General features: G+C 44.1%; 1 long non-coding RNA gene across 1 annotated transcript; it reads left to right on the top strand.

Annotated features, from left to right (window-relative positions):
• The first annotated feature begins 7,488 nt into the window (after positions 1 to 7,488).
• On the top strand, positions 7,489 to 9,365 carry LOC123380910. The gene is made up of 2 exons (XR_006587307.1): positions 7,489 to 7,936; positions 8,755 to 9,365. It is a non-coding gene; the product is annotated as an uncharacterized LOC123380910 (long non-coding RNA).
• Positions 9,366 to 9,950: the final 585 nt, after the last annotated feature.

Below are 9,950 nucleotides of genomic sequence, written 5' to 3' on the forward strand. Positions count from 1 at the left end.
TGCAATAAAATTAGCACCTACATATGTATCTACTGCTGGCAGGCGTACAAATTGTTACCATTTTTTAGGAAAGCACAGTGATATACAGATATAGTGTCTAAATTACCCTCTAATCCAGTAAGACTTCATCTTAACTTGGTTACATCCGCAAAGGCTCTATTTCTAAATGATGTAACATTCACAAGTTCCAGGTGAACATGAATTTTAGGAGTTACACTATTCAACCCAGTATAATATTCCAAGGATGTCTTTCTTTGGTTGAAACAAAAATCAAGTTTCTCTCATCAGGGATTGGACCTTCATTTCTTTGAAACCCAAATGTGCCTCCTATTATATCACCTAGCGTTGGGCTGAGCACACACTGACATGTAGTAAACACCTGATAGGTAATAGAAGGAAATAGCAGGCATGGAGGGAAACTGCATACATTCAAATAAATAAGTAAATAAGACTGTAAATAAATAATAGACAGTAAATAAATAAGTAAATCATTCCGCATGAAGTTAAATTGAAAATCTTCCACAACCTCAGAGACAATTTCTTCAACCTCTTCATAATCAACTCCAACACCATCATTATCATCGTCATGATTGTCTGTCAAAGGATCCGACACAAGTCACATCTGCACGTCCTCCTGATGAGAATCATAGTAAGGACTGCTTCCTAAATAAAACCATAACAACAAAACAAATAACCCATTAACTTGAGCTAAAGCCCTTCAAGTCAAGTTTAAGGTAACATCAAGCAAAGTCCTCAAGTGGAGAATTTCATCGATTTCATTGATAGGTGATCTTTACGTTTTGAAAAGATAAATGGGTCAGTATGGTGAGAACGCAGGTTAGGTTAGGTAAGCAGTGTAGGAGTGTTGAGTGGGTTGAGAAAACACATTAAGTATGTAGGTGAATAGATATGCAGGGCAGATTAACAGAATAGTTACATAGATAAGATTTACCAGTAGCCTATTTGAGTTTCTCATTTTCCATTTTCCAAGTTTCTTAAACCCCCAGATGACAATAACCTGGGGGGGGGGGTCACAAAATAGGTAAGGGCTGCACCGTGACAGGGTGGGGTTTGGGAATCTGAGCGCAGGTTAAATTTATTAGAAGGTAGTAAGGAGAACACTAGCCACTCTGCATTAGTGGTCCATAAATTCAAAGCACTTCAAGCATCATGCCCTTACCACACAGCACATTCCAATACTTCGTTCTCAGAATGTTTAATTACCCATCACTGTGTGGGCCCTCTGATTTCTCGTAGTGATTCCCTCATCCCCACTTCAGGAAACTGAAATCTAGTTCCTGGGAGCCCTCTTGCCAGTCGAATTGCCTAATTGTTTGGGACAGAGATCAACAGCAAAGAGAAAAAAAGGGCAGACCTCTATGAATTCAAATGACAAGTTCCTAAAAGGCTCTGAGTGACCTCATTTTTGCTAGTATAATCCTATTTGAAATGCTCCCAAGAAGCTCACGGCAGCTCACCGTTGAACCCAAGAGTAATTACTTTTGTACAGTGAATAGCAGTCCTAAATTTATTAACTGTGCATAACAGTATGTGCCTTTTTTGTTGAATAAACATAAGCTCACCTCAGATGCCACTGAGGGACATGGAGATATTTACATAGAAGCTCCTGTCCTGCTTGACTGAATCAGGAGAAGGAAAAAGTAATTCAAAATAGGTCAACATATAAGTTTTACAATCACTAAAAGTTATCAGCATGCTCAGATGCTGTTCAAAACACTCCAAATGGATCTTTGCTTCTCTTCAGTTCCTTATAATCTCAAGAGCCAACACTGGAGAGAGAAAATAAGATGAAGACATATATCATCAGGAACCTGTGTCAATTAGGATGTATTCAACAGGGAGTTAATTTTACAAAGCTTATTAACAGGGGATTAAATAATAAAGACATTTGTGTTTACTTCAACAGGGAGTTTGAAGATCAGAGATTCAGTGCAGCAACTCATCATTTTCAAAAATCTAAGTTCTTTGTGTCCTTCTGTTCTGCCATCCTCAGGGTATGGGCTTTTCATTCTTAGGTTTGAGCCTTCACCATGGAAGATGGTGGCCAAAGCTCAAAACTTATTCAAGGCAAATAGATCATAAAACCACCTATGGACCTAAGCAAATGTCTCTAGTCTTAAGGTCAAGTAGAGGATAATTCCATTACAGATGTAAACTACTAGGAAGCTTTTCCAAATATTTCCCAGGAAAGTCATGGCTGCTTTCTTCCCATCCCCCACTTCAATTAATAAGAATGAAGAATTTAACCATGCAGAAGCAAAACTTAAAGCCAGTTTGCATTACAAAACAACAAAAATAATATTATGTAGTGACTATTTCTGGATACCTATCCAAAGAAAACAAAAACACTAACTCAAAGAGATAGATGTACCTACATGTTCATTGCAGCATTATTTACAATAGCCAAGACATGGAAGAAACCCAAGGGTCCACTAATGCTGAATGGATAGAGAAAAATGTGGTATATATGTACAAGGGAATATTATCCAGCCATAAAAAAGAATGAAATCTTGCAATTTGCAGCAACATGGATAGACCTTGAGGGCATTATGCTAAGCAAAACAAGATGGAGAAAGGCCAGTATCATATGACCTCATTTATATGTGGAATCTAAAAGAAAATAAAAATCTCATAGGTACACAGGACATATTGGTAGTTGACGGGTGGGGAGCGGCTAAAATGGGCAAGGAGTTCAAAAGGTACAAATTTCCAGTTATAAAATAAATGCCATGAGGATGTAATGTACAACACGGTGACTATAGTTAATAACACTGTATTGCATATTTGAAAGTTGCTAAGAGAACGGATCTTAAAATTTCTCATCCCAAGAAAAAAAATTTGTTAACTATGTATGATGGCAGATGTTAAGTAGAGACGTGATGATCATTTTACAATGTACACAAATACTGAATCATTATGTTGTACCCCTGAAACTAATATAACACATGAATTATGCCTCAATTTTTTAAAAATATGTTTTATGTCTTATTTTACATTTGAGAGATAAAGAGAGAGACAGATAGAGCGTGAGCAGGAGAGGGGCAGATGGGCACAGAATCTGAAGCAGGCCTCAAGCTCCAAGCTGTCAGCACAGAGCCCGATGAGGGGCTTGAACTCACAAGCAGAGAAATCATGACCTGAGCTGAAGTCAAAAGCTAGACAGACTGAGCCACCTATGTACTCCATGCCCCAATTTTTAAAAAAAAAACCTAATCAGGGACTCCTGGGTGGCTCAGTCAGTTAAGCATCTGACTTCAGCTCAGGTCACGATCTCATGGTTCTTGAGTTTGAGCCCTGCATCAGGGAAACTGGAGACCCGCTTCAGGTGAGCCTAAGCCCCGCTTTGGGGGAGCCCTGCTTCTCTCCCTATCCCTCTCTCTCTCTGCTTCTCTCTCTCTCCCCTTCTCTCTGCCCCTGACTCATTTGTGCTCTATAAATAAATAAATAAACAAACAAACCTAATCAAATTTATGAGACACAATTCCACCCTCAGAAAATGGACACCTTAAAAAAAAAAAATGAACACCTTTCCTTCACTAGGACCTCTGTTGGACAAACTCATCAGGGAAGCAGCTCATTTTGCATTTTTTCCCAACACAAAGCCAGTTACTTCCTGGAAGGCACCAGATGATAGAAGATGCCCTGCCATGAGACGGCCCAATTACCTTCTTGATGAGAGTGCCGAAGGCGATACTCTGGGGTAAGCCAGGTCAAGTCCACATTTTCAATCACAAGCTATGGAGAACACTCTCAGTTGTGTGTAGTTTCGAGGGCTACAACATTCTGCATCTAAGTAATAAAACAGCTACAGAGAATTTAAATGTCATCCTCAAAAATGTCATCAGAGATGTGACACTACCACTGCTACACTTAGCAGCATACAAATTCCATGATACATGGAACACTGACCCAGCAAGAAATTCCTTGGCATGCATTTTCTTTCTCCTCATCAGCCCCAACTCATTTGCTCAACATTCTTCTTTGCTCAACGTATTAACCCATATAATAACTAAGGAGCCCCAAGTTCACTGTTAACTTATTTTCTGTCTCTACAAAAGAAACTCCACGGAAACAGTAGCCTGACAGGGAAGGAAACAATCAGGAAAACTAAAAGGCAACCAACGGAATGGGAGAAGATATTTGCAAAGGACATATCAGATTAAGCATCAGTATCCAAAATCTATAAAGAACTTCTCAAACTCAACGCCCAAAAAACAAATCATCCAGTGAAGAAATGGCCAAAAGACATAATAGACACTTCGCCAAAGAAGACATCCAGATGACCAAATGACACATGAAAAAAAAAACGCTCAACATCACTCTTCATCAGGGAAATACAAGTCAAAACCACAATGAGATACCACCTTACACCTGTCAGAATGGCTAAAATAGCAACTCAGGCAACAACAGATGTTGGTGAGGATGCAGAGAAAAGAGGATCTCTTTTGCACTGCTAGCGGGAACGCAAACTGGTGCAGCCACTCTGGAAAACAATATGGAGGTTCCTCAAAAAATTAAAAATAGAACTACCTACAACCCAGCAATTGCACTACTAGGTATTTATCCAAGGGGTACAGGTGTGCTACTTCGAAGGGGCACACGCACCCCAATGTTTATATTAGTGTTATTGACAATAGCCAAAGTATGGAAAACGCCCAAATGTCCATTGACAGATGAATGGATAAACAAGATGTTGTATACACACACAATGGAGTATTACTCAGCGATCAAAAAGAATGAAATCTTGCCATTTGCAACAACATGGAGGGAAGTGGAGTGTATTATGCTAAGCGAAATAAGTCAGAGAAAGACAAACATATGACTTCACTCCTATGAGGAATTTAAGATACAAAACAGATGAACATAATGGAACGGAAGCAAAAATAATATAAAAACAGGAAGGGGGACAAAATGTAAGAGACTATTAAATAGAGAACAAGCTAGAGGTTGCTGGAGGGGCTGTGGGTGGGGAGATGGGATAAACAGGTAAGGGGCATTAAGGAAGACACTTGTCGGGATGAGCACTGGGTGTTACATATAGGGGATGAATCACTGGAATCTACTCCTGAAAACATTATTGCACTATATACTAACTAACTTGGATGTAAATTATAAATACATGCATACATACATACATACATACATACATACAGTAGCCTGGTCCTTGGTTACCACAGTACTTCAGCACGTAGCACACAGTGTATGTTCAGTATCTATTTGTTAAATAACCCAGTAGAAAACCATGTCAAGGAATTTTCAAACATTGTTTAATTAACAATTACAAATCTCTATTTCAGGATGTGAATTCTGAAGCTTCAGAATTTAATTGGGATTTATTTAATTTAATTGGGATTAAATTACTTGCCCCCAAATATTAATTTATTCACTGGCTGCAGAACTTGAAGTCTGGATTCAGCCCCCTCACTATTTGGCAACAAAGCCCATACCACTTCCTCCAAACCACACTGCCTTTGCTATTTGAGTACTTATCTGTATTTGCTTCATTCATCTCCATTACTCATCTGCAAATTAACATCAGCAGAGATATCCGAGTTCTACATTTGCCTCCCTTCCTCACTGGTTTCCTCACTCTTGTATCTACCCTTCGCACAAGCTACCAGACTCTCGGGTAGAGCATCTTGTATAGAGCATAAGGCATGAATATACCCATAGTGGGAGAGCCACATCTTCCATTCTCGGTGCCCTCGTTAGAGCAGTTCCTGGCACATGGGTTGTGTTAAATATGTGTTGACAAGTCCAATAATAGTTAATGATGATGACTATCTCTACACAGCATTCCCAGCCCGAGAAGTGTGTCATAACATCTCTTTAGATCTCACCCAGAGCCCCATGAGGGTGGGTAGTGCAGAACATCTCACTGTGACGGAGAAAAAAATCTGAATTGAGACAGAGACCACATCTCAGGGCTGTTTGGCAAAACCAATCTAAACATAGGTTTTTCTTGTACCAACCTCCAAGTTTCCATCTCGGCTTTCTATTTGGTGAGCTGTCACTCATCCTTTAAAAACTAGGAGATACTTAACCTTCTCTGTGACAATGCCCTGGTGGAGCCTCCACCTGCTCTGTGTTCCTATCACTCTTGCACATACCTTCTGTAGTATTTATCACAATGTAATGGTCTTTGGTTAATAAGACTCTCATATTAAACTGAGAAACACCGGGAAACAGCTTTCCTAACATTGTCATCTATGTCCCTCCAGTGCCCAGCACAGAGTCTGAGTGCACAGTGGGAGCTTGAGAAAACATATTTGACATTTTAGTTCTGTTATACCATACCAACAAATTCAAACCAAACTAAGATATTCATAAGACCATGTTACTCTCTAGCAAACAAGTATTTGCTTGCTAAAAGGATAGCTTCAGGTGGATCTCACAAACATAATGCTGGGCAAAAGAGGCCAGATCCAAAAGAGTACATATTTACTGGAAGTTCAAAACAAGTAAAATAAACTGATGGTTTAGGAACTGCTATTATCATGATTCGCCTTAAATGCAATCTATGCCTGGGCACCAAAGGGATTCAGAAAACGTAAACTGTTATTTTTAAATGCTCACAAATTTCAGAATCAACTGACAATGAGCCAACTACTCAAAGTGACACCTCTCTGGGGATGTTCCTGGCAATTACATGGCAACTGAAAACACCACGAAAGATATTTATTTGCTGTTAACGTTCTCAATGCCTGGAGAACATTTTAAAATGGTCTTTAGCTACTGCATCCAATTGAACTTTCTGTAAGTTAAAGTCTCCATAATCAGCTTAAATTGTAACAGTTCTTGCAGATTTTGAAGATGCATAATTTCCTCAGAAATTCAAAACTTCACTTGCAGAGGCCAAAAGGGCTGGCTTCCACCTGCTCTGTGTCTAGCACAAGCCCATTTATACCCAGTCTCCCCAGTTTGGGCCTCCTGTAATCCAACCATCTCATTCTTCCCTTCACAAAGCAGGAGGAAGCCTGTATCTATTTGTGCTATTCACTAGAGGAGGTCAGACAAAGAGGATAACAGGGGGTTGTTGTCACTAGGATATCCTAGCTTCCTTGGACTCATCACACCAAAAAACAGTGGCTCATCTACAGGCTGGAAAGCTCTGGGTCTGACCACACCCCCCATGCTGGTAGGAGAGCTGCAGAATTCTCTCCCTGTAATGCAAGTGGTGAGTGTCCAGAAACTGGGAATTCTCTAAGGATGGACTGTCCATTGACTTCTCTCCTTCGAGGTGAGACATCCTCTCTAAACTACCCTACGATCACAAACCTTTCTGGTCTAACTTGAGCCCATCTCGAGGCCATCTCGAGCCCATCGAGCCCATCGCAAGGTCTGGGGAGTAAAGGCAAAGTCCCTGGAAGGCAAGTCCGCCCAGATGACATTTAACTCTTCCATCTCCACTGTCCTGACCCTTTGTTGTTCTCAATTCTTTGCCTGCCTTTCCGGGACACCCAGCCCTGTGAGCAGGAGGACAAGTGTCACTGTCAGCTCACTCCGAAGTGTTTTCAGGGTTAGGGTTTAGAAAAGTAGATGGGGACTGGACGGGCTGGAGGTAGGTGTTTAGAAGGGAAGATCACTTCTCGTGGAAGATGGGCACTGGTTCCAGTGTGCAGCACTTCCTGACTCCAGAAGCCCCATCTACTCGTTCTCCGTAGGAACACCGAGCCGGCGCTAAGTCTTTCCACCCTTCGCGTCTGCCTCCAACCCCATCACCTCTTCTCTCCTCCTGCTCCTGTTTTAGCCTGAACGCTGCAAAGCTTAGAAGTGTGCAGAGTCGCCGGTCAAGAGCACATGCGATGCTGACTGGCCTTAAGTCCTCCAGCTCCAGGCGGGTGGCTTTGCCTGACTTCCGATCTTGAGCCCAGCAGTCTCAGGGGTCCGCAGTTCGCGTCCTCGCCTTACCCAGGTCAGTATAGGGAGCGCTCGGAGAGGGGCAAAGGAAAGGCAGGAGCCCGGCCTCCCAGCTTCGGGCGAGGGTGTCCCCGGGGCGGGGCGCTGGGACCGCGGGACACCTCCGGAGCCGCCGCCGCAGAAGCCCTGGGCGCCGAGGACCCACAGCCCCGCGCCGGCGAGGAGCGCGCTCCCCGGGCGGGGGAGCCGCCGCCGGCGCCCACTTTTCCCGTCGCGGGAGCGGAGAGCATAGGAGAGGGGGCCGGAGCGGAGGCGGCGGCGCTGGGCTCTCCGCCGGCCGGCCGTGGGGGCCGGACGCTCAGGACCCCGACTGCGTCCGAGTTGGGCCGCGGAGGGGGCGGGCGGAGGCGGGGCCGGGCGGGGCCAGGTGCCCACGTGGCCTGGGGCCCGAGTCTCAGGACCCCTGGTCGCCTCCGGTGAAGCCCACGCGCCGGCCGTGAGTGGGGCGCCCCGGTCGGCGCCCCGGTCTCCCCAAGGCTGGGCTGCGGCCTGAGAGCCGATGAGGCCGATACGTGGCCACCGCAGCCGCCAGGACCCCACCAGACCGCAAATGCCTCCCCCTGCCGGCTCCCGGAACCCTTCCGACGCGGGCATCTCCAAACCCGCGCTACATCGTGGGTCGAGGCCCCCTGCTCTCTCTGCCCGTGGGGCCCTTGATCCGACCCGGAGCACAGGTTGTGTCTCTAGGTCTGGGCAGGAAATAATGTTGATCACTGACCCCGGGTAGCACCCTTTCCTGACTTCCTAAAGCTCTCCTCATTCACCATCTCAGAGCGTTTAGAAGAGCACTGTTCCATCTGCCATTTTCCACAGGTTTTGTGGGCGTCACTTCGGCTTCCTTGCAACGGTGCAAACTGCTTGCAGACAGGAAGACAAAACTGCGAGTTCCATGAGACAAAGCACCATTTGGATTTTGCTCATCCTTATAGCCCTGGTGCCGGACCTGACATTTACTTCTCACCTGCTTGTACTCACCAACCTTTGTCTCACATTTTTCCTTGAACTCTTCTTTCCCGCTTACCTCTTAACTCAGGGCAAAGAAGCCGGAAACCACCTGACAAGACCTCTTGCTGGGCCCAGACCTCCTAGACCTTTTGAGCTACACCCCCACTAGCGTCTATGCAAATGGACTAGGGAGTAACCTCAGGAATGACCTACCATTACCTTTATCTCCTGTCAATACTAAAATCCTAGCCCAAGGAAGAGCACAAGCCTCATTGACACAGCATACAATGTGTTTATCAGCATGTTTCCTTAAGGTGCATGCGTGACCTTGTGCCCACCTGTACATATGATGACAAGGCTTGCCTATCTAAGTATTTATCCTAACCCTAAACAAAAGGAACCCATGGGGAGTCATGGCTTTGGAAGCCATTCCCTGTGATCTCATTTGCTGCAAATAAAAGTTTTCTTTGTGAGATGCTCAACTTGGTTCAGTTGCTGACTCACCACAGTGAACTCCCATTGGTTCCGTTACAGTACTTAGAATCTGCCTGACACGAGTATGAGGCACAGAGATCCCCCCTCTCCCAGAGGTACTCACCCATCAGTCAGTATTGGTCATGTCTTCACCTTCAGGCTCAGCCCAGAGCTGCTGTTATGTGCCCTGTAACGTGTAGGAGTGAACCTATATGAAGTTGGCCAACTTCAAGTCCACAACTGGATATTCTACCACTAGTTTATAGAGGATCTTTGTTCAAACCGCCTCTCAGCTAACTGGGCTGTAAAATGAAGGGGTTGGTTAGGTGGTGAGGTCTCCTCCAGGACCTAAAATTCTGATATGTATGAGCAAAATATCAGCCCAATACCTCAGCTACTATGTCAACAGTTCAGATGAAAATTTGTGGTGGGTGAATCTTAAATAAGTTTTAAATTACTATATTTTTCTTTTTTTTTTTTTAATTTTTTTAATGTCCATACTTTTGAGAGAGAGAGACAGAGTGTGAGTGGAGGAGGGGCAGAGAGAGAAGGAGACACAGAATCCAAAGCAGGCTCCAGGCTCTGAGCTA

The sequence above is a fragment of the Felis catus genome, chromosome D2 (assembly GCF_018350175.1).
Source record: "Felis catus isolate Fca126 chromosome D2, F.catus_Fca126_mat1.0, whole genome shotgun sequence".
NCBI lineage: Eukaryota > Metazoa > Chordata > Mammalia > Carnivora > Felidae > Felis > Felis catus.